Genomic DNA, 26471 nt, shown 5'->3' with positions numbered 1-26471 from the left:
CTTCGGGTAAGACAGATGACCATGATTACTTGCTGCTGCCTTGGCTGGTTTTGAAGCCCTGATGTCAAGAGGAGGGGAAGGAATTGCTGTTCCCATGATGACCATTTGTTCGCAGAGAACGTGAACGATTTGAGCAGAGGTATCATGAACACCGCCGCCATGATGATGATGTTTGCTCGACGACTCTGACACAATGTTATGTTCTTAGGGTATAGTGTACACCGGTGGCCAGCCAAGCGCAGCAAAAAAAAGTAACGGCAGACAACGGTCCGTGCATGTGTACAGTAGCGCCATCTGGGAAGACCGACGGCAAGCAGCACTGCAGCCGAATCATGCAGCGCAAGTTCATTTGTATATGCGCGCTTATGACTTCATTGCTGACATTCCGAAAACGCACGATTTGGCAAGATAATCAAAATTTTAACTTAATTTAATAATTTCTCAGTGAATAAGGCATCATTTGCTGCCGGACAAGCACTAGGAGCTCTATGAAACATGAAATCTTGCGAATAAAACACTTTTATTTTGTCCTTATGGCCCAAAGGGGTTGCGAAGAGAGAGCATTTGCATTTGCTTACTTTTGACTGCTTGAACGACCTTTTAAGGGCATAAATTCCAAATATTTTCACAATTGATTGCTTCTGGAACTAGGAGACGCCTTTGAAATTCTCGTTTTGAAGCACATCACAAGCGACCATGTGAGCATCGTCGGTCAGCAGCGCAACTAGCTGTGACGTCACATTAAGACATTCGAGAGTAAAACGTTGTACAGCTGCAAACCCGATATTTTAAAAATATTGCATCCTTTATTCGTTGCCATAAAGAGTTATCAATGTAACCAGTGTCGCGACCACCTCAGTAGTCTGGCAACCATTGTAGCAGAACTCTGACTTACTGGCTGCTTGTACGGTTTGTAGCAGTTTCCCTGCTGAAGTTCATTTTGTTTTGGAATCCTATGTTTTTGTATCAAATAGCACAAAACCGCTCAAGCAACAAGAAGAGAAGTGCCCGTGTGCGATTCGAACTTGCGGCCGCTGAGCCAGCCCAATGTTACAACTAGCCTCCATTGATGTCAGACACTTTACCCACTACACTATTGACATAAGAAGCACGCCTGGCAGAAAACTGCGGCATTGAAGCCGCTTCGCATTTGTAATCCAGCACTCCGGTATTTTTTCATAAATTCTATGCAACCCAGAGCTTTAACAGCCAACTTACTGTTGAATGCTTCTTCAGTAAGCCAAAGGGGAGCATATCCAATCAACAAAACAACGTTAACAGCATTGTTTATGGGAGGAAACAGAAAAGCAATCGAATTGCATGATGGTGGGACTCGGCGACACAGCGCTGTATCACTGCTTCTCGCTAGCTATTTTTGCCCTTGATGAGTAAGCAATGAGATTGGTTTTAAGTTACGTCTACTCAAAGTTCCTTCAATAAACGTGCTTATGTCGCATTTTAAGCTTTCACTCATTTATCTCGTCAGGTTAGAAGTTTCACGTTCACGCAACTCGCATTCCGGGCTACGTGAGGCAGACGTCGGCAAGCTTGTGCAGGAATACCGGCTAGCCGAACGACAGTTTAGACTCTTCAAAACAGCGTAAACAGTTTATAAATACCCAGTTTACTTTAAACATGGTTACTTCTGTTTGCGCCACTCGCCCACGTTGTTGACTGAAAGGTTGACTACGTTGATCAGTTGTATCAGAGATCAGACATCTCCCATTCAGTTGCAGGGCGAGTTTCATCATGGTGCCTATGTTGTAGCTTTATCTGACCTTTTGTGAGGACACTTTATGCTGACATGTGCAGACGAGGGGAAACTGTGATTGGTTTCTTACCAAGACGTCACTTCACGAGTTGAGGAGGAAAGCCTCAGTGAAACCGTAACTGCATTTTCCCCCCTATTTGCCGATATCGGGCAGCGAAACGGGTATGCCTTGTTTATCAAGGTCCCACAGTTATAAGTACCCACACAACACACGCTTTTTGAAAATCTCTTCACGACCCCTTTAAGCACTAGAAAAGTGTTAAGGATTAGGCAGCAAACTCGAATAGAATATATTTTAGTTTAAATTAGGTGTAAGAAGTAAGAATTGTGCAGGTCATGTCATGCGAATGATGTGGACCACCCATTTAAAGGAGCCATGAAGAGAAAACACAAGTTTGGTTCGTTAAAAAGATTGCCTCGTTAGAATCATACTGACACCACTTTTAACGTAAACTTCGCTCAAATAAGCTACATAATTAGGAAAAAAGGGAATGGCCATGCGACCCACTAGCTCATTTCCCGAAACAGAACCTATGATGTCACATGAGACAGCTCTGCGATTGGCAGAGGGCGGCAAAAGCAAATGCAAATTAGGCAGAGTTTATAAGCTTGCTGAACGAGCTATTTGCGCTTAAATTTAGGGCACATTCTTTTTAAAGCCCTAAGAATGGTGGGACAAACAGTGTAAGTTACAAATGCACATGTAAACATAGAAGTACCGATGCGTACTGCTGTTGGTACTGCGCGCACTATGCTTGTTTAGCTGCACAGAACTGCGGAGCTTTGGGGTCGTCTCAGACGATACGGGCCGATTGATTGACGCTACGGTGTCTTACGTGACCATATTTGTCGAGTGAGCACCATGTTCCAGGCAACGATTTTCTCCCAGAACAAAAACAAGTCAGGTTCAAGAAGGTCAAAAACAAACCAAAGGCACAAAACGGCATGCCATGGTATGGTGGCGCCATCTAGGCTTAACATAAACAAGCGCGTGAACAACCTTGATGCAAACACTGCCGTACAGGGTGGAGACACCCTTTGAACGGTCCCGTGCCGCTGCAATCCGCCTCTTTCACAACCCCACTGCGCATGCGCAATCCCCTAGCGACCAAGTCCCTAAGCAGTCCAGTAGGGGCAGCAGACGACATTCCCCACAGCTCCCGCACAAGCGGGAAGGGGTCGTGGTTGTATTTACATCGTTTGATTTTTTGTGTGCTCGTTGTGCGCGGAACAATGCCCACAACTTGTGCTGCGTTCCGCTGTAACTCGGAGTGCCGAAAAGGGAACGGTGTCGGCTTCTATCGCTTCCCGTCGGCCGTACGCTATCGGCTACGGCAGCTTGTGTCGCTCGCGTCGGCTCGGGTGATGGGAACTTTGGGCTTAGCATCCTGGCGGATATTTGATCGCCGCTATCTGTGCAACTGCGAATGACAATCCGCAACACAACTTTTCACTACACTATCATCCCCTTTCTCGCATGAGGAACTCTATTTAAGCTATAACTGCCGTTTGAGCGATCGGTGACCGAGACATCTGCGTAGCCTGTTTCGATGCCTCCGCGCAGGTATCGCCACCTCTGGGCCGCTCGGCGCACCGCGCGCCGCGGCGACCGGTCAGCGTAGGCTTGCATCGCGGCAGATGTCTGATCGCCGCTTTTAGAATAAGCCCTGACAACAATCCATAGCACAATTTTTCACCACACTAACACCTACTTTCTCGCATGTGGAACTTCTTTTTAGCAATCAGATTGATTCAGAAGAGCAGTGACAAGCGCGGTTGCTACCGTGGTCTGCACCGGTTCGGGCCGCTGAGTGTGCCGAGCTGGCAGGTGCGGCCGGCGTGTGCGCGGACTGTTTCCGAAGGCAGAAAACGCTTCGCGATTGCTTGCTTTATCCATTTCTTGCGAACAAACGCGCAGAATCTACAAATTCAGCTCAGCGATCATCGTAGTTGACCATGGAGCAAAAGCAGTGGGCGGAGCGACGCCAACGACGCATCTCATGCGCGCATCGGGCCGTACTACGCGTACTAGTCGGGGCGACAGCCGTAACGATCAGTCGCATGCGAATCGCATGTACCAATCGTACATGTGTCCAGCGCTTAAAGGCATTTTGCGAACTGCCGGCCTTTGTTGAGCTGGCGCTGGCGATCGCACTTCATGCCAGACGACTCCAAGTACTGCTCGCTCTGCTACTCGGACGGCACACGGATCTGTCCGAGATTTCTCTGCCAGCCCTCATTCAGTGATAAGAAGCCGCCTGGTATTATGTGATGACCAGGGGCTGTCATCTTAAGGCGTTATAACACCAACACAGAAGAAAAACTTCGGCTGCTCTTCGCCGTAATGTGGGATCGCCGTGCATACAACGAGAACGCAGCCGGAGGAAATGCCGGCAAACCCTACCGCCTCAACTTCCGCTAGGCACGCTAGGTGGCAGCACACCGCAATGAAAAAGGCGGATTGGTCAACGTGCTCAACGAGTCGTTCTTTTCGTTTCCCACGCGACCCAGGAACGCGAAACAGATAAGATGATTCAAACTTCGCCAGTTAACCGCGTTGCGATAATTGTAGCGCGGTTTTGATACAATGACTTGCTTCGGCGGCGAGCGAGCGACCCAAAATGGTGGCGGCAGCGTATACGTGTCTCCAGCCTGTACGGCGGATGCGTGAATCAAGGGACCCTAGGCTGCAGGGCGGTCTGTGATGTCATTGCGGACCACAAAAACACAATTTAGTGGGAAAATCAAACTTTTAACTTAAATTGATTAATTTCCCAGTGAACAAAGCGTCGTCTGCATTCGGACAAGCTCTGGGGGCACTATAAAACAAAAAATCTTTTGAATAACACAAACTTGTATTTTGTCTTCATGGCTCCTTTAAAGTGGTTGGAAATCACTGGGGGAGGCTTTTGTCCAGCTGTAGACACGAATGGACTGTGAATGAAAATAAACACACCGGTAAGTGTAAAGCAATTTGTGGGAGAGATATTACTTGTGAGAAACATACCCGCACCATTGTACCACCAGGAAGGGGAGGTAAAGGGAAGGGAAGAGAGAGAAAAAAAGGGGAGAGGTGGGTGGGAAGTGGAGGAGAAACAATGCCTGACGGGCTCTACTGCTCTTCTTTCAGGTTTCATGGCTCTACTTTCATGTTTAAATGGGGTTTGTGCACACCTGATGCTAACTTTCTTTTGCATTACTGGATCCCTATACATGCAGGGCAAGCATTGTGATTTCAGTGTTCAGCAAATGCATTAGCTTCGAGCTTTAAGGTTCAGCCATGATGATGACATTCAGCACCGAGTCCGATGTAGCAGGCGGCTACTTTCACCCAAACTTGCAAACTGGCGGCTTTTTTCTTTTAAGACTTGAGATTGTTGTGACATGATTGTCGGGAACACAAACGCCCCAAATAACCGAACGACAAGTCTTAGAACTACATAGTGGTGCAACCCACTCCTTGCTGCATTAGATGGGCCCACACGCAAACCAAGCCATTTTTGGCCAGGTTACCACATATAATGTGAGAGCACATCACTAGTCTCCGTGGGCTGCCACTGAACTGTGCTGGACCGTCGTCCTCACGGTCCAACAACTCACAGGAGCTTTTTGTTCTTGGCTTTCGTGGTGCTTGCATAGCATGGGCGGGGCCTCACCACTTATGGTAATTGAGGGTGCGCCTAACACGATGGTTTCAAAGCACTCAAAGTAGCTGGTCAACCCACTTTGGAAGGCTTGGTCTTACCATCATGGCACTTACCTTATTTTCTGGTGCATAAGTAGCTGCTTTTTTCTGAATTTTCGCTGGTGCGTCTTATCTACTGGTGCGACTTATGTATGGAATAAACCTGGTATGTGGCGGCACGCGAAAAGGTGCCTGTGTGCTGCGTAATTTCAGCGCAAGTTAAGAGAAACAGCTCTATGGTCTAAATGAATTAATGATTTGCTAGTGAGTCGGAGGAGGAAGCCTTTGATGGTTTTGCCTAAACACCGTCTATAAGTACATGCCATATATCTGTGTGTACCAACAAACCATTTGTGAGAAGTTAGTTCTGTCTAGACTTTGGACGGTAGATGCACGTGTCTAGCACTGCTTACCGGGGGATGCGTTCAGAGGTGGCGGCTGCCACAACCATGTACTTTTGCAGCACTTTCCAACGAACTGATCCTCTATGGGTTTACTGATTAACAAGTGCATTTAGTACACCAGTGCATCTTATACACTGGTGCGACTTGTATAGGTTTTTTTTTCGGAAAAACTGTTGGTTTGAGGGGGGTGTAACTTATACAAAAGTGCGACTTATAGACCGCAAAATATGGCAGATATGGCAAAATATGGCCGAAGATGACCCTCACTTGTGCATATCTAGTCATCATTGTCACTTTCTCATGCAAGTGGAATTTCATTTTTGCTAAGAGTTGTGTTTTGGATATCAGCGCTGAAGAGCTTGCAATGTCCCCAGTCGTCATGTCGCCCTTTGTGCACACACACAAACTGTGGCTCCGTGAGCATGTCCAGATTGCGGGTGGTAGGTTCTCGTGGGGAAAAAACATCTTGCGCAGGTTTATGCTTTTTGAACTTGTTATTGTGGGCAAAGGGCACCTGTGTTCGGCCTTCATATTGAAGAGTTCAGCCGGTTGGCCCATTTTCAGTGTTCTGTGCTGGCCCGTATGCAGGTGTACTGTGCACTACGCTAGACCGAGCTAGACCTGGAACGGGTTTCACTGGACCAATCAGCCCACAGACTTGGTCAGTAGTGTGGGCCCACCTTTTTAAACCCACTTTAATCGTCTGATTTTCTTTTACTAAGTGCTTTCGAAATGCCACAATGTTTACAAATATTTCACTTCGTATAATCTGTATGTGCAGTTCTCACCAGCTGATCTCTTGCCACAAAGTACAGTTTTAGCTCAAGTGACTTTGTTCTGTTGTTATTTTGGGGAGGGGGGGGGGGGGAGGCGATTGAATTACTTAAAAAGGTAGCCCAACAGGAAGGCTCAAAAGAAAAAGGTAACAGTAGTGCGAAAAAATATATGGTTGCCTGGTTCTTTGCAATGCGAAATAACCAATGGTGCCTGCATGCCTAAACTACTGACTAGGTGAGTCAAGGGCTGCTGCAGAGCAGGCCAAATTCAGCAAATGGTGCGGCTGTAGCGAAAGAAAACCAGCGTCTGGCTTCCGATGTGGTGATGGAGTCGATTAGCGAGGCAGAGCGCGCCCCCGATCCTCCTCTTCCTCTTCTCCTACTCCCCCTACTATCGCCCCCTGCCTGCGCATCTTTATTTCTCAACATACTCCCGCCACCGCCAAGTTGTTCAGGAGCTAGCTGGCAGCGGCACGTTCAGTGGCGAAGTCCGGGCCCCACTACGACCAGTTTTTCGACTTCCATAGTGGCGCATGATTTGACAGCAGCGATGCTTGCAGGCTGGCTAGGGGATCCAGTGGAGCATTGGCTGGGCATATCGGTGCCGTCGATTTCTGTAAACAGCTTTGTCAAGGCGGCCACCGGGATCGAATGGGCACAGCTGCGGCGGTCGGTCAAATTTTCAGAGATCATGCGGCGAGCGTAGTGGCACTGTCGTTGCGCCCACGTCTGATAGGCGTTCCGTGAAGTAATCCGTGGGTTCCAGAAGCACACCCGGTTTCTCTGCAAACCATGGGACTTCGCTCTCTTCGGACCTATAAACACTGTAGAAACGCGCGTTCAGCATCGACTTGTGCTTGCAGAAGAAGGGGTTGTCACTATCGAAGAATTTGTTCTGCTTCGCCACGAGGACGCCTCCCCACGGGGCCTGGACGAGCGCGGACGAAACTCGCTTCTGGCGTCGAAGTTCGCTCCCGGAGCGTCGGAGGAGCAGGCGCTTCGTTATTCTCCGAAGTGACTCCGCCTTCTGCACGAATCGCGTTTTCGTTGCTGGACCCAATGAAAACATCTTCGACTCGAAACCGGGTTGCTGAACTGCTGGCGAAAAGAGCGATGCGTTGCCGACGTAAGGGTCGCAACAGGGAAACTCGGAGGTCTCCGAAACAAGAGTCACATCATCGACGCTGAGGCCGTGGCAGAACGGGTCAGACGTCTCCCGAGCGGTAGTCAAGTCGTCGAAGCGAGGGTTTCGGAAAGGCTGTAGCGACGTCTCTGACGTGAGAGCGGTGTCGGCGACGCCAGCGCTGCGGCAAGGCCGGTCAGACATCTCGGAAACGATAGTCGCGTCAGCGACGGCGAGGTCTCGGCAGGGTCCCTGAGATTTCTCCACGACGGCAATCACGGCATCACCAGGGTTGGGAGGTCGCTGGAGCCGCTCTCCCGGGCTGAGCCTCTCGGGGTCTTGCTTGGCGTCCTGAAAGGCTGCAGCGCCTCCGTCGTTGTTGTTCTGTTCTTCTACCGCCGCACCAGTTATTTCCCGGACGGGCGGCACGTCAGCCGGGACTATTGTCCGCCGGGCCTCCTTGGGGAGCGAGCAAATAGTTGAGGTTGCGATGCGGGTGGTGAACAGGGCCGCCTGTCGTTGAAGGACGGGGCTTGCGGCAGTGTCTTGAATTGCAGAGAAGCGTACACGCGTTCCCAGGGCGCAAATACGCTCGTCGTAATTGATGGCTTCCAAAACGTCAGCATCAAATTCTTCATCCGTCAGGTTCTCCTGAACTTGAGCGTCGAGTTGGTGAAGGCTCACCTGGTCATGCAAAATGAGGTCGAGGACATTTTGTCTGTCAAGGGCCGTTGCTGCCTGGCTCCGCAGCAAGGCGTCGAGGACTGTCATGGTCCAGGAGATGGTCGCTCGCAGGAAATCTCGGCGAATACGAGGATCACCCATGGCACCAGCCGATGAAGCAAGACGCTAGGGTTTCGAATACTAGGGGTCAAGGGCGGGCTCGGGCACGAGCCGAAAGGGGCGGCGGCCGAGGGCAAGGCTCCCAGGATAAAGCAGTACGAAGGTATCCAAGCCTCGCGTGCCTCGGAGCCGCTGCGCCATCGAACGTGGGTCCGCTCGTGCCTCGTTTCCCGGGTTTCACGACACCAGAAAATGTGTGGCGAAAGAAGACCAGCGTCTGGCTTCCGATGTGGTGATGGAGTCGATTAGCGAGGCAGAGCGCGCCCCCGATCCTCCTCTTCCTCTTCTCCTACTCCCCCTACTATTGCCCCCTGCCTGCGCATCTTTATTTCTCAACAGCGGCTCCAAACACCCATCAAGAATCACTGTACAACCCTTTGGCCTCTTCATTTGCTACGTTTTTTTCTGGGGACAAGGGGGGAGGAGGGGGGAGGGCCGTGAAAACTAATTCGCACTCCCGGGAGGAGGGACGTCAACAAATTTGAGAACACAGTTTCAGAACTCGGGGAAATGAATTAACATGGAGCTCTTGCCGCCTTCCCATTGCACGCCCTCACCCTGCACTATAAATAAATACAACTGCAGTGGTGCCCGGCATGCAATGCCCATTTCTCGTGTTCTCTCCTTGCTGAATATAGACAAAACCGAACAATCCACTTGTATTCCCTGAAACGGTCTTAGCTTATGTGAGGGCAGAACAGGGTCACGACTGTGGCTTAAAGCCTAAGCAATTGTTGGAAGCGTTCGATTATGAGTATTGTACTCCCCGCAGACTGCCCAAGGTACAATTTGGTATTCCTCTTTCACCCACATTTCTGGGGCGACGACAGTCTTCTGGTTACCAGCAAACTATTTGCAGTCAGAGAACCATAGTTAAAAGCCCAGAATACGGCTCAGGCCAGCAGTTAAAACACTTGCCTTGACCAGGCCAGCCATTGAAAGCCTGAACACGGCTCAAGCTTGCACGAAAACTACCTTTTGAGCCCGAAACACAGCTCCGGGTGTGTCTGAAGGCAGTGCTCTGCATAGCCTAATGTCAGGAGCACAGAGCCCCATGCGTTTCGCCACTTCACCATGTCTCCAACTTGTAAATTTTGAACTTTAGGGCTTATCCTACACATTCATGTAATAAAACTCTGTTGTAGGTTCCCACATCAGAAAATGCTGCAGCCAAGGAAGCACTGTGAAACAAGACATTGAGTAAATTTAAGTTCTCCTTCTCAGAGATTTTTAAGCAGGTTCTACAGGTCCCAGAATTCTTCAAGAGAAGAGCAACAAAGTCCATTTAACAGGGTCACATTATCTTGCTCAAGTTATTTGCTGCTTGCCTGGAGGTCGTGCTTGGTATGCCGGTTTTCAAAATGAAGGCACACAAGTTCTACAGCGATTCTGAAGGTAATGCGCGAATAGGGGTTTATGCTCTGCATGGGAGATAAGTGAAATTTTTCGCTGTTCTAGAAAGGTAAAAAAAAAAAACAGGAAGGTGTTAGACAATCAAACTAGGCAGTTTTTTAGTGTAACTGATAAGAATGTGGTGAAGGTTAAGAAGAATAAATATTTTGGAAATTCACAGAAATTGATAACAGGGAAAGTACGTTATACAAAGTAGAACTTGGAATTAGGAGAGCACATCTCAATAACAAACAGTAACTTATCGGTCACTGAAGAGAACACACAGAACACATGCGTACGTTTAGTACCCACTGAAAGGCCATCTTGGGTCCTTCAAAGCAGCTCAGAGTCAAATTAACTCGGTGTAATGCAGAAGGATAGAAACTGCGCAGCATTAAATATGGGGTGATTACATTCGATGACATATTAGCGGGCCATTATAGGGTGAGATAATGCATGCAAAAAAATTTAAACAAAAAACACCGTAGAAAGCTGAAATGGAACATTTGGGAGCAAAGATTCAGCTTAAACATTGCAGTATTTGAAATGGTGGAACTAAGTGGGACTGCCCTTAATCCTACAGTCAGAGCTCAAGTGGTGTGCAGTAGTTTTTACATTTCATGTTACTCTGACCGTTTGCATAAAAGATAGAAAATTATTATAGGCAACATATGGCCCCCAATCTAAGGATGTGAGCAACAACTTTGAAGCAACTGAATTGAAACCTGAAGCTGTAAAAGTACATGCGTCAGCTTCTCTCACCAGGTGATGCAGCATGAAGTTGATCCCAGGCATGTCTGGCTCACTTCTGCCAGCAACAGCATCACTGAAGAGCTCCTGAATGGCTGAAGATCAACCGTGGCTTCCCATGGTTGCACTGCCCTCTCCCTGCACAGCAGGCAGAGCATTTCGTTGAGCAAAAGCGCAAGTTGGAGTGGAAGCTGTACTTGGATACAAGTGCAGCTGGTCAGTTGGGGCGCCTGCTTAGTAGCTAAACAGCATTTTTCTCTACGTTCTTGACCTGAACGTACGCTGCTAAAACTAGGCACTCGCACCCTTAACGCAGCACAACTTTGCAACGCTGGTACCACTTTTATGGGTTTTCAGACAAATACTGAAGTCTTTGCAATGTTGGAAGCACGTTTATGGGTTTTCACAGAGAAATACTGAAGTTTTTTACAATGACAATCATCCGACTTCTGAGTGATAGGCTTGCACTTTGAAACGAAGATAGTTTTTTGTAACAGGTATGATGTATGCTTGGCTTCAAGCAAAAATTTGTCCCTAGACATGTAAGAATGCATTGTTACAATCACTGCACAAAAGTGTGTGCATGACCGCTTTTATCATTGCACTAATGCATGCTTACCGCTGTACTACAGTAAAAGCTCGTTAATTCGAACTCGAAGGAGACCATAAAATTGCTCGAATTAAGCGGAGTTCGAATTAGCGGGTGGGCGCTAGTATGAGTGGACATCGCGCCACACTGCGCGGGCAGAACACAACGAAGCCCACCTCTGTAGTCGTTATCGCAAATTAGGCGCTCCTCCCCGTCTGTGGCAGGGGATTTTGTAAATAATGCTCATAAAGCTCAAACAGCGAACGAAATTATTTGATCAGTCAGTTATACGGCAGAAACAGGCACTGACACGCATTCATGTGAGCAGCGAGCCGTAATGTCTAAATAATGACACTGCTTATGCTCGGAAAACATTTTTATTTACGTGGCAGGGTTGAGGCAATCTACGTTTCTTCTGTCGCGACTACATGAGCATCGCTTCCCACTGGACACCAGCGGATCCCCATTAGAAATAACCGTTCTGGACACTGACGCGTTCAAATTATTGGGAGTTCTCCTTTATAAATATACAAGGCTGTGCAGGACCAGGGCGTCAGTTCAAATTAACTGCAAGTTGGAATTAACGAGCTTTTATGAAAGCTACCTTCAAAACTCGGTTTACATGAAATTGGCCGACTGCTAGTACCACCTTCAACGTGGCACGGAGTAGGCAGACTGCCATCAGCCCTGTAATATTTGAGGACCTGCCTCTGGTACACTGAGTTGGTAGTTACTGTGCGGCTTGCTCAATCATCAGCAACATCCATGGCGGGAATGACCATGATTGAAGTAAGATGATGCACTCAGAAAGATGATCAACTCCCCCCCCCCCCCCCCCCCTTCCCATTGAACTGACACAAGTAAACAGCAGGGAACTAGAGTGTGCTATGTGGACTTGCACTTTAGCAACTCGACTGCACATCACAAACACTGAAATGTGTATTCGTTGCCTTTCTCAAAATCATAGTTTTTAGCTTTTCATAAAAGAAACGCTAACACTGCATTATAGATGTGTGCTGGCCATGAAGCCGGGTGTTCTGGGGGCATGTAGTGTGATGGTGGTGCTGTGAGGACGTTTGCCACACTCAGTCGTATGTGTCGCATATTGGACCAGTTGGGGTTCAAGAGATATGTTACAAAATAAGCAAAGAAACGAAAAACACCGTGTTATGCACCGAAATGCACAGAGAACACACCAAAAAATGTGCTAGTGACGACTAGGAGATGAAAAGAAAATGGACATGGCTCACAGATAAACCTGTGCAATCCGCAATCCACTGTATGTCACTCAGACCTCTCGTCTACTAATGCGGTCTGTTGTGCGATGTTGACTTTGGCAGTTGACTTGTGCAGGTCCGCGACTGCTACGCTGGTTTGTAATCACCTCCGGTCCCCTCACAAATGCCAGGCACCCGTTCGCCACACCAGAAGCCAGAGCATAGCCAGGGAGGGTGTTTCGGTGTTGGAACACCCCTCGAAATTTTCTGAGCAGTGCATTTTAGCCCTTAAAGGCTAACTGCACTCGAAATTTCGACCTCTTGAAAACACTATTTCCGTATAGTCGGCCTAAAAAGAAAGCAAGATGCAAAATTCAACAGCTGAAATGCGCGCGTGGATGACGCAAATGGTCAGCAAAAATCGGCGATTTTGAAACTGAAATCGAGGACAGCACGGCCATTAAAATGACGTTGCAGCTGGCAAGCAAGTGGCCAGGCGGTCAGCAGCTCGGTAGCAACCCTGCACGCAAGCTGTGCGCATGCGGGGCAGCAAATGGGCGACGCATTCGCAGCAGAGCTCGACCGGTTCTCCAGCTACGTGGCTGGCCAGAGGAAGAAGCCCCCATCGGCTGGAGCGTCACAGGCGCGTCATGACTGTTTATGCGATCCGCAGGCAGGTGCAGCGTAAGCTGCGGTGGAGCTTTTTTAAATGCTTCCGACTGATTAACAAGGTGTTTCACAGGGCTACCACCCATGTCCCAGCTGATTTGGTGGCACTTACTACACATTAAAAATAAATTTGGTCGATGTGAAATTTGAGTGCAGTTGGCCTTTAAACAATGCATTTCAGTCCGCATTTCAGCCCCTTTTCATCCATGCTGTTCACACTTTGCATCGGTATATTAATACTTAAAAACAAAATAAGAAAATTAAATAAGAAAATAAAGATGAAATGATGTTTGTGCACAGGCTACCTCTCTTTTTATTTCTTTTTTGTGTGTGTGTGTGAGCGGCATAACATCCCCCGATAAATATTTCTGGTTAGGCCACTGCCAGGAGCACCATGGGACTCTGAGAGCATCTGGCCACAGCCATCGACGTACAGCGGAGGTTAAAAAAAATGCGAAAAACAGAGCGCACAGCCTCCGACACATCCTGCACCATCTGGCTGCAAAGTGAGTAAACTGCGCACATGCGCACTTTTTGGGGAGCGTCTGAGAGTGTGGCCTACATTTATGGGAAATGCTTGATCAAGAAGTGACGCCGCTCGTTTCTTTTGAGACTCCTGTTCACGCTGCGTCGCCACTGAACAGGATGATAATTGAAGGGCACCATGCTAGCTGCAATCAGCCTGCTGCGCACTTGGTTCCCGAACGTCATAGATCACAGAACGCTCAGTGGCGACACAGCATAAAAAGACGGCTCAAAATAAATGACCGGCGTCACTTCTTTATCAAGCATTTCCCCTAACAGTAGGCCACACTCTCAAATGCTCTGAAAGAACTACACATGCACGCAGTTTACTGACAGTGCAGCCAGACGGTGCAGCATGCGGCAGAGGCTGTGTGCTCCGTTGCTCGTATTCCTTTGAATCCCCCCTGTACGGCCTCACATTCACGTGTGGACTGCCACAACTCTGCAGGCGCCAGCATCTGCCCTTGAGTCTTGCAGAGCCTTGTCCGTTGCTACCACTGTCCAGCTGCTTGCAGGAGTGCCTGCTTGCCTCTTTCTTCTCTTCATCAACTTTGCAGAGGGAAAAATGGTGTGGTTTTCCAACAGTCCGCTTCCAGTCTTCACAACCTGCCGTACTTTAAAATGTTGTTTCAGAAAACACCTGTTTCTGATGCATGTCATGCAAGTGGGGTTGACATAGAAAAATAGCAGCCGTGTGGTCCTGTGCTGGTAAGTCACACATATATGCATGCACGCACATATTGTTCCAAAACACCACACAAGACACAAGAACGGCTCTATCGTCTTCAGCTACATATGAAAAAGCACTCAAAAGCAATGAATTAAAATAAACTCAAATGTCTCAAACTTCCCACCTGTCCCTGCGAAAGCGACAAGCACAGTGCAGGTTCAGAATAGATTGTGCTCTTTCAAGTCTGGTCATACTAAAAGTTTACTGATTCCAAGTACTTTGGAGCAAAGTCCCTGTGGTAGCCTTCAAGGTGCAAGGTTAGAACTCACGTTTTGGTCTTTGTCATTTTGGTGGGCTGAATATTGTACCGTGTTGGAGCTTGCAGCCGCATCCAGCATTTTCAAATTGCTGAGTCCACAACTCAGCAGCCTTCTAAAAGTTGACATCAAACACAGTACCCATAGTCTTATAGCTCTTTGCACGACACCAGCCCTGTTTTCAGTTTGACTTCACGATATACGATATACCTTTTGCTGAAACGAAGAGAAAAAATCTTATTGCTGTGATGCGTCCTCGTGTATGCAGTAAGAGATTCTTCCTACTACAAGCGACAGTATACTTAAAAAAAAAATCCTAGGCAATCTCCACTAATGTGAAACCTGGGGAGGGGCAAAGCATGCATTGTACAAGCGTATTCTTGGCGCCTTGGCGTTTCTGCCAATGGAGATGAAACCGCTGGGGGGTAGAGGTATACAGTTTTGCTATAAAAGTCTCCTGTCTTTAAGCACGAAGTGTTCCAGCGCTACGGGTAAACGAGCGTTCAGGTGTTTTTTAACACGCGTTACGAAGGGTTGTAGCGAGAGGCGTAAACGAGTGTCTCGGTGTTTTAGTACCGTGACTACATGAGACGACAGTTACGACGACGACATTAGACGCCAACAGCCCCAGCCCCGAAGGGACTTCACCCCTAAAATAAAGAAGACGCGCAATCAGTGACTTTCACTTACGATCGACGGCTTCGGCGATACCCTACGCCGGAACGCCTGGAAGTGCCTCAACACTTTTTTAGCTACAAACGGGAACATTTGGGCTAGCGTAACGAATAGGAACAATCACGGTTTCACGACGTAACTGACGTAACTGTTAAAACCAAGAGAAAACCCTCCCTGTGCTGCGAAAATACGGTAGACAAATCACGCGCGATAGGTTAGGAGTTGTGTTCGATACCTACTCCGTAGGTGACATGGTGCATCCCTGGTGCACCAACAGCCCTTCGCCTTTCAATCCCGGACTCACCACGGGCCGTTCAAAGTGCGCACTTTGTATTTTTTAAGAAGTCCATAAATTAGCTTCGAAGATGCTCTACCCATGAGTTTCATAGTATATACAGCAAAAAAAGATCTATGACACTGCCCACAAACATCAAAGTACTGTCGCACATAATAAACAAGAAGCTTTGGCCGGTTTTGGTTCCTTACGCGTTACAAAACCAACTAGCCGTATCAATAGAAGTACAAACATAGCCGCGCTTGCGCGCTGCCCTGTTGAAGAGCTGGAGGGAAGCGTTCCTTGCGTGCCGTACTCGTCTTCGTCATATCGTAGTCGTCGTCTTGTTCTGCTTCCTGGATATTTTATGTAAGAAGTCGGCTCGGTGAGGGTTCGTTTTTTGTCATGCATGTCTATTCGGATAGGGTTAGCTTCCTCGCCCACTCGTAGCTAGCCGCCGTACTGGCCGTACTACACCTGCTACACCTTTCTCGCTCGGCTCCCGCATGTAAAGTTGTGCAAGATTCTTGTGCAAAGATTCACGAAGGCTGTGTGGAGTGCGGTGCAGGACTTTTCTTCAGGAAGGTTTGAAGGGGTCTTTAAGATCAGGGCGGCGGTCGATCGCGCTTTAACTGATCCTGTAGTTGAGTTTCGCGAGGAGAGGGTGAGGTTTGAGTACCGATGGTCGCGCGCGAAAATCGTACGGGTCTTCCCCTGGAAGAGCAGGATAAAAGCCGAGGCGCGTGTTGAGCGCGTACGGGATGGTTCAGGTGATTCAACGCGAGAGCATTCCTGGTCTAACCCAATATTACCACCTCCCAACGTAACCTGGCATAATGGAGCGGCACCGAACCTAGCCAAATGTAACGTAATTGGACGTATCATAACCTACCCAAGTCTAGCTCAACTGCAACAAACCTGACCTAACCCAGCCCAATGACACCCAACATAACCTGTATTAAACTATATAATCCAACCCATTCTAGAAGTCCTGTGCGTGGATCTCTTGAAAAAGTAATAACCAGAATGAAAAAAAAAAAAAGCATTAACGAAATCACCATGAGCCAAATGTTAAAAAATTCCAAAGGCAAAAAAAAATGAAAATAGAGAAACTTCCGGGCAGGCGCCTCGTAGGCGTTTGAAATCCCCCCCTAACCCATGTTGCAGTTGCAAGCCACATGTTGCAGTTGCAAGAGGCCACCATGCGCAGCTTGGCCGCCAGCGTCAGCTCCACGTAGCCATGGAGCTCGATGGCTGGTCAGCCGCCTGCAGCCGCAGGAGGGCTGGTCGGGAGTCCATCAGGATGACGGCCTTTCGGTCCTGGGTTCCCGCTCCAGGAGACGGCCCGCAGTGAGGTGCAGTGCGGCCAGCTCTGCTGTGTGCAGTGATGGGCAGGCAATACACCCATCTGGCACCAAGCTCCAGGGCCGTGCCTGCAGCTTCTGCGCTGCCCGTGCAAGGGTGCACCGATCCGTCTGTCACCTCCTGATGGGTGGCCTGGTGTGGGGTCGTTTTCTTGCTGCACAGCCCCAGGAGTGTCGTGGCAATGCGCAGGGCCTCTCCCGTGCCAGGCGGTGGTGGCTGCCGGTGGTGGCTCCTGTGGCACCTCGATGCTCCCCTTGCAGATGGTGAGCAGCATGCCCATATGGGAGTTGCAAAACAGTATGGGGACCACCGCGCGAGAGGTTGAGGAGGAGGAACTGGTTGCGGGTGTGTCTGCAGAAGCCACCACAGACGCTGCACAGACAATGGTGCAATCTATCGCCTTTGCGGAGAAACCCACAGAGCCATGGGAGGCAATGGCGCTGCCCTGCAGTATCCCGAAGAGGCAGAAGCACAGGAAATCAAAGTGCAAGCTTTTTGTGGAGCCTGTGGTGAAAGGCTCTGAAACAAGGCAGTGCAAGGTGTCTCATAATGAGGTAAGCCCCATCAGACGCAGATTCACAGTTACGCCTAGTTCTGAGGGTACCGACCTCTGTGAGGAAAGTGACTTCAGCTCGGGTAAGGATGCCTTCATGGAGCTAGAACCGAACGCAAAGACGTAGGCGAGCGTGTTTACTAAGTGTGCAACTCCTGTGAAAGCAAACATGATTAAAATCGGTCAGACTGCTTTTGTCCTCTTCACCACCATTTAGATGCATGTGGCTTTAATCAGACACCCCCACCTTCACTTACTGCAGGTTACTCCGTAACAATTGCAACCTTTAACTGTTGCGGACCGACGAAACTCCCGAAACAGGCTGAGGTGATCAATTTGGCCCACTCGAAGCATATAGATGTGTTGGTTTTACAAGAGACCTACGTCCATCGAGTACGGCAGATTAGGCAGTTCGGTAGAAACTTTGGCACCAGATCTCTCATGTTTCAAGGGGACATGCTCGTGCTGCGTCAGCGTGATGCCGCAATTCAAGGGCTCTATCTTTCGTCACTTCCGTGGCTCTGACCTCCCCTTGCTCTCAGTTGACCTAGACTGTGGAATGAGTGTTATTAACATGTATCCCTCGAACAGTAGACCAGCTCAGACAAAGAAAATTTTTTCAACGCACTCCATAATGACCTCGTAGGGCTGTTGCAACTCATTGTGGTCAACTTTAACCGCATGCTACACGCCTCTGGCCGTGTTACGTCCTGCAGTGCTGCGCGCCATCATGAAATAGGTAGGTGCCAGGCACTTTGGGAGTTAGTGGATAAGTTAGGCCTGGTCAGAGCCTGGTGTGGCCGTGACAGTTGGGAATGACTTGGACTGGCCAAGGCTTTCAGAGCAGGCTGGGTCGCTTCTACGTTTCTGGATCGCTGACTTTGCACTTTTACTAAATGTGAAAGGTACCCTTGGCACTCTCCGACTATAGTCGCGTTGCATCTCGCAAGCTCCGATTTTGTTCGATCTTTACGAAGGCCTTGGCCTCTGAACCCATGACTGCTTAAGAAACTGTTGTGGTAGATGTGGAACACCTTCTGACCCGAAAGGCGTCGGGCTTCAATGCTAGGCATGACCTTAAAGTGTAAGTGCGTAACTGAATGGTAAAATTATGAACGTAAATAAAAATTATCGCAATTACCAATCAAAGTGGATTTATTTTGTAATGTTCAAACAGTGTTTGTTCTGTGTCCTCCGAATTAATTGAGTGTACTACCAGTTTTGTTAAGGGGATGTCACATGGTGTTCTCGACTGGCTAGAAGAGTGGATGCGGTAGAGTGGGCGGGTTCAACAAAACGCACAGTTTTTCTTCACGAAGGAAATCCCTGATCGCACTGACCAGCAAACAAGACAACACAAACCCAAATAAAAGGAACTCGTAGTGCAAAAATTATTAAATGCCTGCACTAAAGTAAATGGTCTAGTCAAGTTCATCACACAATGCCTGCACCGAATTAAATGGTCCAGTCAAGTCCCCACAAAGTCCAACACAAAACCCCTAGCCAATGTCCAGCAGTTAGGTGTCTCTAGTGTACAGGCGTATCCTAGTCGCTGGCAGTGACGTGACGCAGATGTTCTCCAGCCACGAGGTTGTCGTAATGGACCTTTTTCCAATAGTGGTCTGTGCATGCGCGCATTGCCGATCGGCCATTTCAAGATGCACCTCGGGTTATATAAGCAAACAGGTGCGCCCTCAGCTTGCTGCTGGGGCAGCACCTACTGCAGTCGAGGGCTGCACCTTTTAGAAGTGAAGCCCCTTAAGAGCTGGTGCTGTTGGTGTCTCGTGTCATCGTCGTCGTAATAATCATTCGTGTCATGTAGTCACGGTACTAAAACACCGGGAGACTTGTTTACGCTTCGTGCTAGAGAGCTTCGTGCATCAAAGACAAGAAACTTTTACCACAAAGCTGTATACTCTACCCTCAACGGTTTCATCGCCATCGGCAAAAACGCCAAGGAGCCAAGAATACACTTATACACTGCATGCTTCGACCCTCACCAGGTTTCACATTAGTAGATATGGCCCGGGGTTTTTGGGTAATAAAAAAGTTTATTCTCTCTCTCCGTCTACGGGGAAAATAGTGTGAGCACGTGCGTCATCGTTGCTTCCTAACAGTCAGTCAGTCCCACCTGGTAACTCATCATCAGCCTGTCACATGCGAGCACCACACCATCTTCATCTCCCATCGTCGCGCCTTCATCATTGTTTCTTATAACCGATTTTTCAACAATCTCGTGGCGGATCCGTACCCGCGTACACACACACAAAAACTTACAAAGGAAAGGGGCAAACATGTTTAAAATTGTCTATGCTGCAAACACGTGGCTACCATTGAAGAAGTGAGCAAGGCCAAAAAAAAAAAGGAAAACAGGTGAGGCACTTCACCAACTACAGGTGTCAAATGTGTGCTGCTTCCATGGCTTCCATGTGGAAGAAAGGGGGATGAGTAGATGGGCGAAGTAGTTTTGTGCGTGGCTTTTTCAACGAAGATTTTCGAGGGGGGCATGCCTGACCATTGTTTTTAGCTCACCATGGCTGCCGCTAGGGATGACCAGTACTGGAAAAAAATTAAAGCTGTTCCACTCAATGTGAAAGCTGTGGGAAGTGCGGAGCAGTGACTCACCATAATGGCCTGTACCGCCGTTATCCGCTCGCTGCTGCCACCCAATGCAATTCAAATTTCCCGCCTTCGCAGTGCTCGCGTGCCTTGTGTCTTAAACTGCGCCAGTGGGAGTTCTGTTCTTTTGGGGCTTGCTTTTCCTCCCGCACGTGCCAGCCTTGCACTGCCACTTTTTTTCGCTTACTGTCGTAAAAAACAACCCAACGAGCGTTTTTAACTAACTGAGCGCGGGCGCTGCCGGTTAATTATGTATATCTTGCCTCAAATGTACCTGAAGATTTCTTTGCGCTAAACAATGGGGAGATGTACGACAAGCACCAGCAGTTCATGAGTTTCGAACGCTTGACTATATAAACCACTTGGTTTTCGAAGCCTCCGGGTTACACTGCAACGACAGAAGGCCGTATGGCTCTACTTGGGTCCAGCGAGCGAGCTACGGCAACAAGGCGAGCCCCTAAAGTGCTCTGCACTTAAAGGTCCATTGCAGTTCAATATGGTGATGCTGCTGTTGACGCGTGCGACATTTTGGCGCCACTGTCATCCCGCTGTGCGTTGGGAGTTGGTCCCTTGCTGGCTGCCCTTGCAGTAGCCCTGGCAGCAAAATGCATCCCCTGGCTTTGGTACTGTCGTCATGGCAGCCAGAGGCACTGGGTGAATCTGGGAATGTCGCCATGTGGGGGCCGTCAAAGTGTAGTTTGATGGGGCGGAAACGCTGGATGTAGGCATTGACCTTTGGTGCTGTTGCCACCAATGCGCAGGTTGGCGGTGCGACATGGAGGCCGGAGCTGATGCAAAGTTTGGCTGCTCCTGCCCTAGCTTGCGTGACGTGGTCGATGCCGCATCACCCTGGCTTGCTCCTCTGCGACTTCTCCGGGTCCATGGGACCTCATGTTGCCTCCCTCTGGTGTGTCCCTGCACTCCTCTTGTGCCACTCTTCCTCCGTGCTTATTAACTCTTTTGTTACCGCGGAAACTTGACCGATTGGTAGGTATCGGAGAAAACATTTTTTTGAGCTAAAGATATTGGTTAGGCACATATTGCGGTGACATAAAATGCAGATTATTCAATGGCCTTTCCAACAACAGCAGTTTAATAATTTTTTCCTAAATAAAGATTGTGAAAAAAATTGTCAAATTTGAAATGTTTCTCCAGGTGTCGAATAAAATAAAGAAAAAACATAAGTTGTGTATAACAAACCACAAGTAGTAGAAAAACTTTAGAATATACATTTTCTAGGTAAACGTTTCAAAAACCCATCCTAGAAAAAAAATTGATTTGCGTGGAACAATTTGTCAGATAGTATAAAAAAAAATGCTAGCACACGTGGTGCCTGTGCCTTGTGGTGAAGCTCAACCTCTATTTGAAATTTCGCAATTTTGGATGGTTTTGGGGAAGAAATCTGGTGGTTTGACATTATTAAAGACACCAATTGGTCCCCACGTGATGTAAAAACACCTTGTAAATGATTGTGGCCAGCACAATATTGAAGGCAAGCAGGCAATGCGAAGAAATCCACATGGAGTTGAAAACTAAACTTGGTTGTGGATGCTTGTTGACGTTCTGGTTGTCACTTATCTGTCAGAACTTTCATTTGCAGTTTATCATCATTTTCTGACCCACTATGGTAGCCCTGCTTGCAGGAATAAGGTGCGATGTGCTAGAATCATGCCCAGGAAGCTTTCACCAAGCAGCTGTCGTGCTATGAAGAGAGTTCAGCACTATAAGCCTCTTCATTGCAGCGCCATCTAACATTTTCAAAAAGAAACAATGTCAAGTCTGTTGGAGACTTTGTCAGACCATACAGTTCTACTAAGAAGGGACACTAGACCTCCGGAAATACCCTCACACGAAACAAAACTGGCCAGTGAACAGCTGGTGGTGTTCAAGGCCAACTGGAAGCGATCTTCTGGTCTGCACTGATATCCGACAATTTGGTGTTATCTTTCGACTTTCAGCTTCAGCTGAAGCTGTTATCGTAGAAGTAAGGTGTGGGTGAAGTGGAGTCACGAACGGCTTGCATTTTTCGAGGAACAGTAGCGGGCAACAGTGACGCCATGACAAATTGGATTGAAGTTGGGAAACTGCGTTGTAGCGCCAAATATACATTTCACAACGCAAAAACTGAAACGAAACTGCTATAAACTGGCTGAAAATGCTAGGTACACTAGTTTAACTCACAAGGGACCTTCAGTATTAAGCTTTGGAAGAGTAAAGCTACCCTTTCTTCAAATCAAAGATCACTAGTGAATAGCTGGTGTCATTTTTAGGTAGTTATCACCTTTCACTGTTGTCGGATTACAAAGCTGACAACATAATTGCGTACTAGCTAGGAGCCTTTTGTAAAAAAAAAAAGGGATGGTAATGCAGGATAACTGCGAGTGGCATGCTTTTTTGTGAAGTGCCGCAACCACACCCCCTCTCACGAAAACACGTGCACCTACCTGAGCTGGCAAAATCAATGTCACTGCAGCAGGAAAATTTAAACTGATTCTAAAAGTGAAGTGCTTAGACTAACCACTGGGGTGCATTAGGTGGACGAGAAACGACTGCAACATGTCGAAACCGGCAATACAAAGCATTGATCACCGGTGATTGATTTGAATAGGCATGGTAACGAAATAATAGTTAGGTAACTTTTTTGTTACAGCGGGAAATTGACTGATTTGTAGGAAAACACTTTTTTGTGCTTGTTACAACCTGCCCCGCGGCTGGGCGGCGCCCGGAAATGCACGCACAGAGTGGCCAGGGCAAAAGAGAGCGTTCATTGTCCGGCTTGTGTTTTTATAAGAACGAAAGGCAAGGGAAGGGGGGAGAGGGAGATAAGATTGAAGGCGCGCATGCGTAGACTGGCAGCGCTTGTTTAGCGGTGGCCAACAGTTCGTTGCATTCCTCCTTCCTTAGAATCCATAATGCTCCACTGGCTTCTTGACACGTGTGGAACGTCGTAGCTTAGAGGGCGGGTGCTCCGCAAGACTGGGGGAAGTAGCTGTTGGAGTTTCGTGGTCTTGTACTGGCGGGTCCGGGCTTATCGGGGGGCTAGCGAGATCCTGTTAAGTCGAAGGTCCTTTGATGCTTCTCCGCCTGAGCTGGTCCATGTGCCGGTGAACAAGCTCGTTCTCCGTGTCGACAGACACGAGGTGTGCACCCGAGGTTGACCGGACCTTCCCAGGTGTCCATTTGTCACCACGGCCATAATTGCGAAGGTACACAGGATCTCCCGGTGCAAAGTTCCACCCGGCGCTGTCAGCAGAGTGGACATCCCCTGTTGATCGGCTCCTGGGAGGAAAACAGATGTCTAGTAGGGTGTGGAGCCTGTAACCCAACAACATCTCTGATGGTGAGCGTCCTTACGGGAGCGGCGTGTTTCTATAGCGGCACAGGGTTCTAGCCAGAGTCTTTGACAAGTCTGCGTCCCCACACTTCTTTAGTCCGTCTTTGATGGTTTGCACCGCACGTTCAGACAGTCCATTAGGGGGCGCCCGCATGTGAACTACCCCGTTGTGTTGTAAGAACTCGTTGAACTCCCACCCGGTGAATGGCGTGCCATTATCCGACACTATCGTGTGTGGCAGACCGAATCTACTGAACATCGTTCACAGGGCCTCAACTGTGTTGCGCGAGGTCGCGTGAGCCAGGGGAATGGCCTCAATCCATTCACTGTGAGAGTCCACGACGACAAGCAGAGTCTAGTTTTGGATCAGTCCCGCGAAGTCGACATGCAGTCGCGACCATCTTTCCTGTGTTTCTGGCCAGCGGATGGGTGCTTGCGCAGGTGGCATGGGCAATGCCTGTACGCAATTCTGACACACAGCAGCTAAGCGCTCAATATCATGGTCCAAGCCAGGCCACCAAAATTTTGACCGTGCAACTGCGTTCATTGCCGAAACTCCTTGATGAGCTCCATGTAATAACTTCAGTAGCTTCTTCCTGGCTTCCGCCGGAACCACAACACGATGGCCCCAGTGCAGCAAGTTATACTGCACGGACAGCTTGGGCCGCCTTTTGTGGTACTCCCGCATCTCTGTGCCTTCCTCAGCAGTGCGTTGCGGCCAACATTGGATGACGTACCTGCGCACACTTGACAGTACGCCGTCTGACTGCGTGAGGGCTTGAAGCTCTTCCACTGGCACCGCAGGCTCGTCCCACTGGTCCACGACGAAGACGTACTCGGCCGTATCCTCGGCGTCCTGCAGCTCCTGTTCAAGAGATTGGGGTAACCGGCTTAATGCATCTGCGTTGAGCATAAATTTTCCGGGCTTGTACTGCAGTTTATACTTGTATGCACCAAGTAGTAGCGCCCATCTTTGGATTTTGGCTGCTGCCATGACGGGGGTCTGACGGTCGTGCCTTAACAGGCCCAGCAACGGCTGATGATCCGTAACCAGAGTGAACTCTCGCCCCAATAGGTAGTCCCGAAACCTAGTAATACCAAATATCAAGGCCAACACCTCTCGCTCGAACTGAGAGTACTTTCTTTCTGCAGTTGTCAGCATTTTCGGTCGAAACCCTACGGGTCGCTTCTCGCCTTTGGTGTGATGAAAAAGTGCAGCACCCACTCCGTACGGAGACGCATCACACTCCAAGAAGAGCTCACGGTTCGGGTCAAAATGAGTCAGTACGGGTGCCATTCGCAACGCATTCTTCACCTGGACAAAGGCTTTCTTTTCTTTGGTGCTCCACGTCCACTTAGTGCCCTTTTCCAGCAGCTTGTACAACGGTGCTAGAATGGTAGACAAGTCGGGCATAAACTTCTTATAAAAGGTTACCATGGCCAGAAATGAGCGTAGCTGACCGACGTTCTGTGGTGAGGGGGCTAGCCTGATAGCAACCACATTCTTTTCCATGGGATGCAGTCCATTCGCGTCGATATGGTGACCGAGATATGTAACCGAGGGCTGGCTAATGCGGCACTTATCAGCACGAAGCTTAATGCCATGTTCACGAAAGCGCTCGAGCACAGCCATCAGATTTCGGTTTTGGCTGTCACCCTCTTCTGCTATCAACACGTCATCTAGGTACACTTGCACCCCAGGCAAGCCCTGCAGGATTGATTCAATCCGCCTTTGAAATATCCCCGGTGCCGAAGCAATCCCAAAAGGGAAGCGGTTGTAGCAAAAGAGGCTCTTGTGAGTGTTTATCACGACCAATTTGCGAGACTCTTCGTCCAGCGGAATGTGGTTGTAGGCGTCGCGCAAATCCAAAATGCTGAATCATTCTCCCCCCACCTAATTGGGCAAAAATATCCTCGATAAGAGGCAGCGGGTATTGTTCCAGCTCGCATACTAAGTTCAACGTAATCTTGAAGTCACCGCAAATGCGAACTGTGCCGTCTTTCTTTAAGACTGGAACAATGGGCGTAGCCCATTCCGACTGCGTCACTGGTGATATAATGCCTCCGAAACTTTATCCAGCAGAGCGTAGGGTACCTTTGTTGCCTTGAAGAACTTTGGCGGCACTCCAGGCTTGATGTGAAGGCGCACCGGTGGGCCTTTTATCAGTCCTACGCTCTCCGTGCACAGGTCGGAGTAGCGGTCCAACACAGCAGGCACTGGCGGAGACCCCGGGCTCGACTCGAGTGGTGGCACAGCTGCGTGGAGCACTGCTGCGCCCTGCTCTTGTAGTTTCTGCAACAAATCACGACCGCAGAGGAGAGGACCTTCGCAGTCCGAGACGATTAGGTTACAGTCAACCTCCGCTGATCTGTGGCACACACGCATTGACAGTACTCCAAGCACAGGTAGCTTCCCCAAATAGCACGCCAGTTTTATCTTCGGTTCCTGCAGCTTCGGCCATTGATGACGATGGGCTTTCTAGGCTGCTTTAGGAATGACGTATACGGGCGAGCCGGTATCTACGCCCATCTTCAGCTTTACGCCATTCCACATGAAAGTTTCCTGAATCGGTGGCACCAATGAATTCTTCGAGGTTACGGACCAAAGTTGCGACGCGCTGCTATCACTGTCGTCGGCTTGGACTGTTACATTCAACGAGTTGTCGATCCTTTGGCACATTCGTGCCAAGTGCCCTTGTTTTCCACATTTGTAACAGTGCCTCCCACGCATTGAGCAGGTCGCGCGCTTATGATTACGCCTTCCGTAGCACTCGCATGGCTTTCCGCCATCGTTTTTATTCTGACCTCGCGGCACCCAGCGTGTTGCTCCTTCATTGCCGAAACTGTTGCCGGGGCCGTTTCTCGATTTATGTTCTCCGCATCTAATTTTGCACTTTCTGCCGCCAACGCAAGTGGCTCT

General features: G+C 48.9%; 2 protein-coding genes across 3 annotated transcripts in view; one reads left to right on the top strand and one right to left on the bottom strand.

Moving 5' to 3' along the window:
• The window catches only part of LOC144158622 (uncharacterized), a 46593-nt gene extending 30982 nt beyond the window's left edge, over positions 1–15611 (bottom strand). The window contains exons 1-2 of the mRNA XM_077689637.1: positions 15422–15611; positions 10757–10882 (exon numbers count right to left, since the gene is read on the bottom strand). The gene's annotated coding sequence lies outside the window, so the exon portion shown is untranslated. The remainder of the gene's footprint in view (positions 1–10756; positions 10883–15421) is intronic.
• A 417-nt stretch (positions 15612–16028) lies between these two features.
• LOC144158619 (uncharacterized) overlaps positions 16029–26471 on the top strand; it is a 33769-nt gene continuing 23326 nt past the window's right edge. The window contains exons 1-2 of one of the 2 annotated variants that reach the window (XM_077689633.1): positions 16029–17308; positions 20979–21124. The gene's annotated coding sequence lies outside the window, so the exon portion shown is untranslated. The remainder of the gene's footprint in view (positions 17309–20978; positions 21125–26471) is intronic. The other variant, XM_077689632.1, reaches the window with a different exon arrangement.

This window comes from Haemaphysalis longicornis, unplaced genomic scaffold (assembly GCF_048455015.1).
Source record: "Haemaphysalis longicornis isolate Haplotype H1 unplaced genomic scaffold, Haemaphysalis longicornis Haplotype H1 scaffold_10, whole genome shotgun sequence".
In the NCBI taxonomy this organism is placed as follows: domain Eukaryota; kingdom Metazoa; phylum Arthropoda; class Arachnida; order Ixodida; family Ixodidae; genus Haemaphysalis; species Haemaphysalis longicornis.
The sequence above is the reverse complement of the archived record's forward strand: the minus strand, read 5'-3'. Positions and strand labels throughout refer to the sequence as shown.